The sequence below is a fragment of the Bidens hawaiensis genome, unplaced genomic scaffold (assembly GCF_021521415.1).
Source record: "Bidens hawaiensis isolate Kalapana, Puna unplaced genomic scaffold, B.hawaiensis_p1.1 tig00030814_1, whole genome shotgun sequence".
In the NCBI taxonomy this organism is placed as follows: domain Eukaryota; kingdom Viridiplantae; phylum Streptophyta; class Magnoliopsida; order Asterales; family Asteraceae; genus Bidens; species Bidens hawaiensis.
The window spans coordinates 233,972-244,158 of NW_027495158.1; the positions used below are offsets into that span (position 1 = coordinate 233,972).

The 10,187-nt window shown below is 34.4% G+C and overlaps 1 pseudogene; it reads right to left on the reverse strand.

Moving 5' to 3' along the window:
- Positions 1–313: 313 nt before the first annotated feature.
- Positions 314–1,953, reverse strand: LOC143581155 (receptor-like kinase TMK4 pseudogene; annotated as a pseudogene).
- Positions 1,954–10,187: the final 8,234 nt, after the last annotated feature.

Genomic DNA, 10,187 nt, shown 5'->3' on the forward strand with positions numbered 1-10,187 from the left:
AAGCTCATTTTATCAATCTACAACTAAGACACTAACTAATGCGCATGCATTGCGGGTCTTGATAACATAGCTTTTAATCAAGCATTGCATCAATTACAGAAAGATTAAACTAGCACCATCAATTACACTTTTTTATTTCCCGAAAATACTAAAAATTAATAAACTGATCCATCAAATTTTTCCATAGGAAATCAAATTTTCATCACCATTAAAGTCATCACCATCAAATGTTTAACAAAATACTTCTACCTATTAAACATACTAGAACAAACAGACTTTTCATAGCCCAAACCCTAACATCATATAACATGAATCAAATACTTCCAGAAGGTTGACTCATAGAAGAAGAACCCTCACCGCCCGCGCCCACTACCATCTTTCTAAACGCTTTTGTAAGTGGGGCCAAGTCCGGCTCAACATAAGACGCTTCCTTATATTCAAGAGGTTTTTCCCATGCGTCTACAATTTTGAGCAAACTAGTCATTGCATATCTGATGTAGGGTCTTTCAGACGGATTAGCTGCAGTGCAAGCCCGTGCCAGACGAGCAACTTTGGTGATCTCAGCTATTGTTTTCTCTTCAGCACACATGGGATAAAGATATTCATCTACACAACCGGGTAAGTCAGCTGCGGTTGTGTTTGGGGTAATTGCAAACCGGTTAACCAGGAGACTACTATCATCAAAGATAGTTTCGTCCAGTGCTTGTCGCCCACTGATTAGCTCCATCAATATGATCCCAAATGCATACACGTCCATCTCTTTTGTCGCTTTCTCTGTACCTGTCATGACAAAATTAGAAAAGGTAAGTAACTTGTTGATTTAGTAGATAAACAATTGGTCAACATGTAATCGGGTCAAAAAAATTGAAAAAAAGTTCTTTATTCATTTAGCTTTAATGAAGCTTCTTTAATTAAATATAACTTTAATAAATACTCTTTTTTGAAAAAAAGAAAAAATAAAACTTCTTTCAACTCCAACCCGAGTTACAAAATTAGAGGAGAATCAAAGAAGCCGTCAATCGGAGCAGTTCATTCTGTTATCTCGATTGTGTACATATACAACTAACTAGCCAACTAACTAACTAGTTCTCTTACAAACGTTTACACGAATTGACACTATAAATCCCACTAAACTACTTTTACACTTTTAATTCTTCTAGTTGCAACTATTGCTAACATACTACGATTTTATGCTGATATATAAAATTAGGCATTGTATGGATTAACTCATTATAAACAGTGGTTGAATTACATTAAGTTCATTTAATATCATTTCCATCAAAATATATTTATTTATTTGTTAACTTTTCAGGATTGTGCATTTAAATGGTTCTAATGTTTTACTAATTAACACATGATCTTTAATTGCCAAGTTGCAGCTTTCTGTTGTATATAAAGTCTTTATTGTTTTATTAAAATGTAACTGTGTAGGACAATTGACCTCACCAATTAATTTTAACCATATATAACTAAAAAATGATATGTTTATATTTCTATTAGTTGTTTAAATTTTATAACAAGATAATAAAATCTCAGATTGGTCAGACAGGTGGGCGGGTCAAATTGGACCGATAGAAACTTCCACGCTTCTAATAACTATAAATGTAATTTCATGACAAAAATAAATGTTTAAGGGAGTTAGTTCTTACCATCAAATTCTGGTGCTAAATAACCAGAAGACCTTGCAAATTTTGACTCGGCCGACTTCTCTCCATAGCTTGTTTTTGAAATCAGACCAAAATCAGCGATCTTAGCTCTCATATCATCACCAAGAAAAACATTAGAAGAACTTAAGTTCCCATGAGCGAACTCGCGAATCGCGAAAGTATGTAAATATTCGATTCCCTTGGCAATATCTAGGGAAATTGTAAGCCTTTGGGCCCAGCTAAGAGGTTGCCAACCTTCATGCTTTTTCCATTCAAATAAATGCTGACTCAATGTCCCTTGAGACATATATTCATACACTAATAGTATCTCACCTACACTTTTAGTGACACAGTGACCAAGAAAATGCACAATATGTCTATGCTTAATGTTGGTTTGACCTCCTTTCACGCCAGAGTTTCATTCTTTTCACCGCGATGCTTCTATCTTCAAGTTCCCCTCTATATGTGACCCCAGAGGCACCATGTCCCAAAATATTACTCTCACTAAAATTCCCAGTGGCCTGTTGAAGAACTAGAAATGGAAACTTCACATTTCCGACATCATAACCCTCTATGTCAATGATTTCTGGAGCTCCCGTTTCTGGATTTTGAGCCATTAGTACCTCTTGATTTTGAGCCATTAGTACCTCTCCCGCGTCTGGATTCTCATTCGCTTCTAGATTTTGAGCCACCGGTCCCATTTCAGTATTGGGTACTGGATTAGAATTAACATGAACATACCGCATGTGGCACAAATACAACCCTACCAAGCAAACAAAAAGCGCACCAACACAAATACTAACAATCGCCAATATATTCATTAAAGATTTACTAGCCACAGCCAACAACCGATTACCTTGATGTAGAAACTTGACATGATGGGGGAAATGGGGTATGCGGCCAGAAAGGTGATTGTATGAAACGTCAAACAGTTGAAGTTCCATCAGTTTGGTAAGTGAAGCCGGAATTGAACCGATGAGGTTAACATTGCTAGCTTCAAATGATTGAAGATTTAAGCACTGAGAGAGATCGTTGGGGAGTGTCCACGGTGACAAATGTGGATTATCAGAAATATTGAACTGCTGGAGCGTTTTGACATTGTGAAAAATATCGGAAGGAACTGAAGTGAAATTGTTACCGTCAAGTAACACTCGGACCAGGTGAGTGAGGTTTGCTAGAGTAGGTAGGTTACCGGAGAGTGATTTGCGTTGAACGGCTAGGGTTGTGAGGTGAGAGAGGCTGTTTAGGTCGGAAGGTAGGGTTCCGGTGAGTGATTCAGATCTAGTTAGGTTGATAACGGTTACGAATCTCAAGCCGTCACATGAGATTCCTTCCCACTCACAGTAGCTGCTGCTGGTGTTTTTCCAGCTGGACGGAGTTGGAGAAATGGAGGTGGAAAGTTTTGTCATGACGGAGGCGTCATCGGAGGTGGTGACGGAGATGAGGAAGAAGAAAAAGATGGTGGTGGTGCTTAGGAGGAGAAGGCGGTGACAGGCCATTGATTAGAGTAGAGTATGGTGACGAGAAATTAGAGGAGTGTGGTTTTGCCAACTAAGCCCTAAGATATTTATATAGTGGTCTGGTGTTGATTTTTACACTATTTTTCAATACATTATTATATTATATTGTAATAGATAAATGGATCCTCTCTAGCCTTATCTTGTTTCCTTTCAAGTAACAACATTTCGATGACATGTAATAATAATAATAATAATAATAATAATAATAATTTGTTGTAACATAACTTGTTATAGTTATAATTAAATTTCTTTTTGGTAGATATTACACGATATAATATATTAAAAGACAAAGCTAAGCTTGCTATGAACAATACTTTTTGAATAAATTTTACACGACCTCACTAGCTTGTTTGTTTGGGTCGGGATAACAAGGTTCAGACAATTTGGAATAGCTAGTTGTGGTTAAGGTTTCTCATAGGATGGGATAACATTCACAAGTAGCCATTTTTACCTTTAGGTTTTTAACTAAAGTTTGTTACAACGTGAAGGAGTTACAAATTAAGGTGGTGGTAGTGATAAGCAGGTATTATTGTGGGATTGTTGGTCGTGGACGGGGATGGATAATTAACTTATTGATATGCACCGCAAGCTAACGTATACGTATGGACGTGACCCACCATACACTTAATTAAGGTTGACGATCTCTTGAAAGTTGAAAGTATAGGAATTTGCCGTGGTTATGTGTCTTTTGGCACATATCGTATGGAGTGTGCACATCCTGGAGACTTCAATGTATCGACAAAGGTCTTATGCCTACAAATATGTTTCATTGAATTTATGTCAAATTCATACAAAGGAGTTACAAAGGAGCTCATGAAAATGTGGGTTTCTTTTGAAAATCACGTATTTTCACTCTAAAGGAGTTACAAAGGAGCTCCCTAAAGAATGTAAGCACAAGAGTCTACATAAGTATTATGTTATGGGAAAAAACCAAAGTAGTTAGTGATTTTATATTTTTATGTGTAGTTGTTTAATTGGTGTACTCTCTAATCAAATAAATTATTCTGGGTTAAAATGTTTGTGTATCCCGGCCGGTTTGGTGGTTATCTTTCAAGTAATAGCTAGGTTTGGTCAATCTTGGTTGTTAAGTTCAAAATTTCTTTTTAATTCCTTTTAAAATTTAACTCATATCTAAGTATTAATTGTCGATAAAGTATGATATAAATGATATTAAATCTTACTAGATAATGTGTACTTATTGAAATCATGTATCTTTTGTTATAACGATATATACCTAATATTAAACAACATTTATAAAGATATTACTTATTGTTGTAAAATGGTGTAATAATTTACTATTAGGGGGTGTTTGGTAGAGGGAATTGAGGGGTGAGAAATGGAATTGGAAAGAATTCTCTTGTTTGTTTATGAAAGAAAGAGGTGAGAAATGGAAATAAACCATTTCCATTTCTCTGATTTTGTTTCTCTACAAAAAGCGGAGAATTGGATTTCCAGGTTTCATTTCTCAGCCTCACTCTCTCACGCCTCTCTCTGCTCGATCGACTTGCAGCCTGTAATCACCCACAAATCATCTCCAATCCAAGAACCGATCTCTGTTATCATCTTCATAATAATAATAACCCGAAACCCTCATTCGTTCTTCATCTTCACCGTACAACACACACACACACACACCATCACCGTAACACACATCCGCCACGTCACCACGCCGATAACCGTCAATTGAATCGAATGCTTCACACTTAATATTATTATTATTATTAATTATTATTAGGTTTCTCAATTCCATTCACGAAAAAACCCTAAGGTACGTTCAATTTCTCTTATTTCTGTATATTACCATCACTGCTAACGATTCAATCGTTATAATAACGAAATTGCTAATAGTTATTGGATAATGCTGTGTATTGCTAGTGTAATTCGATTGGAATGTATTTATTATTATTATTTAGGTTTGGATGTTGATTTGTATATTTTTTTTATAATTTTTGGTTGGTGTAGGATTGTGTGTTGGTGAGAGGAATGAAATCATTTGACAGGATTGTGAAAGATTATTGTTTTTGGTAGAATGAGAAATGTTGTGAGTGGTATAATTATTAAGAGATATGGCACAGCAACAATCTTCTCGCCTCCAACAGTTGTTGACTTTACTCGAATCTTTTTATTGCAATCTTTCTTTTCTAGGCTTATTGTTGTTATTATCATTATTATATTGTAAATGCATATTTTGTGGGAAAACGGATGAGTTTTTAGCAATAAGTTTATAGTTTGGTTTCATAACCGACTTGCCTTTGAATTGTTTAAAAAGTGATTAGGTGCCATGCATGTATGCCTAATCATGCAATATGGGAGTTTAGTTGAAAAATCATTAATATATATAGTTTAGATGGATTTAGAGTGGTGATACTATCTGATGCAGCAGATTGACATAATTAACGTTTGGAACTTGAATGTCACAATTTGGATTTGGTATGAGAGAAGCAGCTTAATCTAGAGTTAGGTTAATATTAGCTTGAAATAAGGTAGAGTGAAAATGTGTACCTTTTCATGTTCATGCTGGCTGCTTGTATTTCTTGACCGTTGTTAAGCTGGCTCGACACAAGCCACACGATTCACTGCAGCTCGCCAGATAGGGGAGATTGCAAAATTACATCCTCAAGATTTAAGCTCTTTGCTACGTAAGGTATGTATTACTGCATTGATTTATTTTAGTATTGTTTTTTAGTTTGGGACATATTATGGCGGTTGTGCATTCAAATTGGTTTGATTATTGCTTAATGCATTTTTCAGGTATCACAATATCTTCATAGCAAAAACTGGGATACCAGAGTTGCGGCGGCTCATGCCATTGGAGCAATTGCTGGATGTTTCAAGCATTTATCTATGACTGATCTCTTTAATCTTGTTGAGACAGATGAAGGAGGCTTGCATAAACTGTTCTGTTGAAGAGGTTGTTTTTTGGCCAACATCTTTCCCCAAAATAAGTGCTAGCACTTCATTCCAAAGGTTTTTCTTGGTCCCTTACGTATGCCCATTTTTTGCTCTGTTTCAGCTATTGATCTGACATTTTTTATTGACAGCTTTGAACTCTCTAAAGTGTTGGGACATGGGGCTCTTTTGGCTTCCAAAGGACAGGTACTGTATTTTTTTGAACTTTTAGCTTAGAGTCTTGTGGATATAGTTAATCTTGATATATTGATTATTCTGTTTTAGGAGTATAACCTTGCAAGTGATTCTGGCAGCAACTCGAAAGAAAGACTAGCCAAACAAAGGCAAAACCTAAAGCGGCGGATGGGTGAGTTGTGAATGTGCTATTACCCTTGGCTATATTTGCATCGTGAAATAGTTTCTTTATTGAATTGCTTTAAACTTGTATGTCTGATAGCAGGTTTGGATGTGTGTGAGCTGTTTACAGATGTACAAGGTTTGATTGGAGACGAAGATCTTGTGATGCATAAACCTAATCCCGCTAGAAGCAGTGTACCATCTGATTTTTACCTACAAAGACCGGGGCGTAATGTCCAGCAGTTTGTTGTAGATGTGGTTCATGGTTACAGATCAGAGGGGGAAAGTGCTCGTCAAAGAAACTCCTCAAAACGTAAGTGTTTGGAATGAATACGTGAAGGTATATTCTAAAAAATATATTTTTTAGATTTTAAAATGTTAGTCTAATTTATTTGTAATTGTCTTGTAGTCTCACAAAGGTGCTGTGAATTTTCGTGACAAGTCATTTCCTTTCTATGACAAATTGTGTACCATATTCGGTAAGGAGGTAGAAGCACAGATGCAGATGAGATATATCGAGAGTCTTGCAAAGATATCAAGGAAGTTTTGCTTCGATTTGGGTAGATGGTGGGTGAACAACTTAGCAAAGAAGGTATGGAGGCTCGTGAAATCTATGAAAAGGTTAGTGATGAGTTGAAAGCTTTACCAGGTATCACTACGAAAAAACGGTTCAAAGCAGCTCATTTGATTGGTAAAGATGTGGATCTAGGACGTTCTTTTCTTGCGTTGACAATAGAAGAGAAAATTGAGATGGTCGAGTTGTATACCGATGGTTCAAAGGGATAGTTGTGTATGGTTGAAGTATGTTTTGTATGTGAATTGGTTTTAACTATGGTTGATGTTTTTTGCTTAAAAACTATGTTTTGTATGTGAATTGGCTTGATCAATGCATATTTTGGTTGGAATTTATGCATCTTTTTATACGTTTTTTATTTTTTAATAAATATTTGTTATGAAAAAAATACTTTTGCTAATGATAAAGTTGATATAAATTCTCTGTTTATTTTCTATGTACCAAACAAGAGAAATGATTCTCAGCTATATTTCTCTACTGAAATCTCTGTACTACCAAACAGAATAGTTAATTCTCATTCTCCAGACCAATTCCCTTTCTATGCAATTCCATTTCTCTATTTCATTTCTCTACAATTTCATTCTCTGTACCAAACACCCCCTTATAGTACTAAGAAGAAAAGGTAGAGAAAACAATCTGTAAATTCAGAAAAACAATGTATATAATAATGCAAGAGACGTGATTACTGATTAGACAAGACTTTGTTTTTTTAAACCTACTCATAAGTCACACCTTGACTACTTTTATTCGACTAAACACGTGACACTGTTTAAACCATTCCATTGACAATCCTACAATACCTGTTACCCTTTCTGAATCAGATCCTTTCAATCACTAAAACAGAAATTATGATAGCATGTATTTTAAAAGCCGACCTTGCCTTTCCTTTGACCTCAAGCTTCAAGAAAGCGAAAAATAAAATAAATTAAAAAAAAAAAAACGGTCACCTCAAGAAGTGCATGAAAACAGTGTGTTGACCTAGTGAAGTTGGTTGGTTAAGGAGAAGAGACAAATGTACGTATGCTTTTTCAGGAGGTGTCTGAATTAACAAGCCTTTATGTAGCTATATATCAACACCTTTATACGTGTGTGTGTATATATATATATATTTGTTTATCTATTTATGATCTAACTACGTTAACCCTATACTTTTAATTAAGGCTCATGCTATTCATGCAACATCTCTAAAACTCACACACCCCTGTTACGATCGTATGAAACCGCGTGTGATAAAAGTACAACAGAAGAAGTACACTGAAGGGTCATGTATACGGAGTTTGACTGTGAGTCATACGAAAGTATGACCTCGTATGACTCCCATACGATCATCGTATGGAAACAAAAAACAAAAACCATAATTGATTAAGTTAAGTTGTGTGCGTTAAATTTTTTTAAATGATATATGGATATGGATGCTACATGAAATATGATATAATATTCCGTACGCGCTTACTCTCGTTTTACACAACGACACGATACAATATTCCGACGTGATATAACATTCAGTTTATTATTTGCCACGACACAATATTCCGGACGTGATATAATTTCTTTAAAAGGTTATACCCAAAGTTGCAAATAGTAAACGGGTAGTTAACACACGCATCTTCAAAGTTATACCCTTTTTCAAAACTCACACATCCTACAAAAAAAATCATATATTTGATGGCTGTTTAAAAAACTCACAAAACCATAGTTCATACGAAAGTTGCTGATTGTTAAAAAAAAACAACTCATATGACCGTATAGTTTTCATACTATCGTATGGAATTTTCCACAAATTCTGCAATCTTATACGATCGTACACGAGCCATACGATCATATGGAACCGAAGGGTGTGTGATAATTAAGTCAAATGATGTATGGATAATCAGAGACTTAATTAATAACTTAAACTTAAATAACTACCTTATAAACTTGAAATAATTATGTTATCAAGATAATTATGTAAAACAGTACGTGTTGGATCTAAAAGTTAAAACAAAATGAATAAATACTTCACACTAATTGTATAAATAGCAGTATAAGGTAGTGACGGCTCGGCTATGCATTGCATACTGAATCTGTGAAACATAACGTCTAAAAACTCACGTTAATTATTTAGAAAAGGTTATATAAAGTCGTATCTTTGGGATAAATATCTTTTTACTTTAAATACAACTATTTCTATAATTTTCATATAAACGTAGTTATCTTTTTTCCTTTTCTGTTTAACCAGTTCAAACTCAAAGGTATTAAAGTGACAATCTAAGTCCGCATAAATGTGTAAATTATTTAGAATATAAATCACAATAAACTAGTAATAATCTATTTCAAAGCACATAATATAATCCAAGACTTGCTGCAACGTAAGAAGAAAAAAAAAGTTGTTAATAACAATTATATTATATATAAAGCCAAACCTATTATAGTAAGGTCTTTGCAATTTCAATCCTTTCGGTTTAATAATGTTTCAAGTAAACCTCCTAATGTTTTAAACTATTTTAGCTTGATTCAAAATATATTTGTTCTTTAAACTTTGATTACTTTGCAATTTACCCCCTCAAAAACATTCATGGTTTTAAATTTTCTTAATAACATTTGTTTTCCTTTTGTTATTATTTATACTTTTAGTTATTGATTCATTTTTAATGGTTAACATACAAGTTATGACATGTTTATTGAATTTATATCACACACAAATTATATTAAGGCTGTTAAAACAGAGGTGTAGTCGCAATAAAGTATATAAGTTTGGTTGAAAGCTAAGTTGTTTTCATAATACTATAATATAATGTCATTTTATATTGTAAGTTATATTACAAGTGCCAGCTTCACATCGATACCGTAACAAGCTGAAAAGGTACCGACCAACTTCTTTTGATATTTAAATAAACCATTTTTGTTGCGACAAAGACTCAAAGTAGTTGTTGACTTTTGTGTGCATGTTTAATTGGTGTAGTCTCCAATCAAATAAATTGTTGTGGGTTTAAATCTTTGTGTATACAGGTTTGATGGTTATATATCTTTCAAGTAATAGGTATCTGGTTATCTTTCAAGTAATGGGCAGTGGCGGAGCCACATGTTGACCACCGAGTTCGATTGTACTCGTTCTTTTTTGGTTTTATACATAATGAACTCATTATTTTTCAACGACCGAACCCGGTGTCATTACAAAATAAAAAGTTCGAACCATGGATTATGAAAAAAATAGTAATTTTT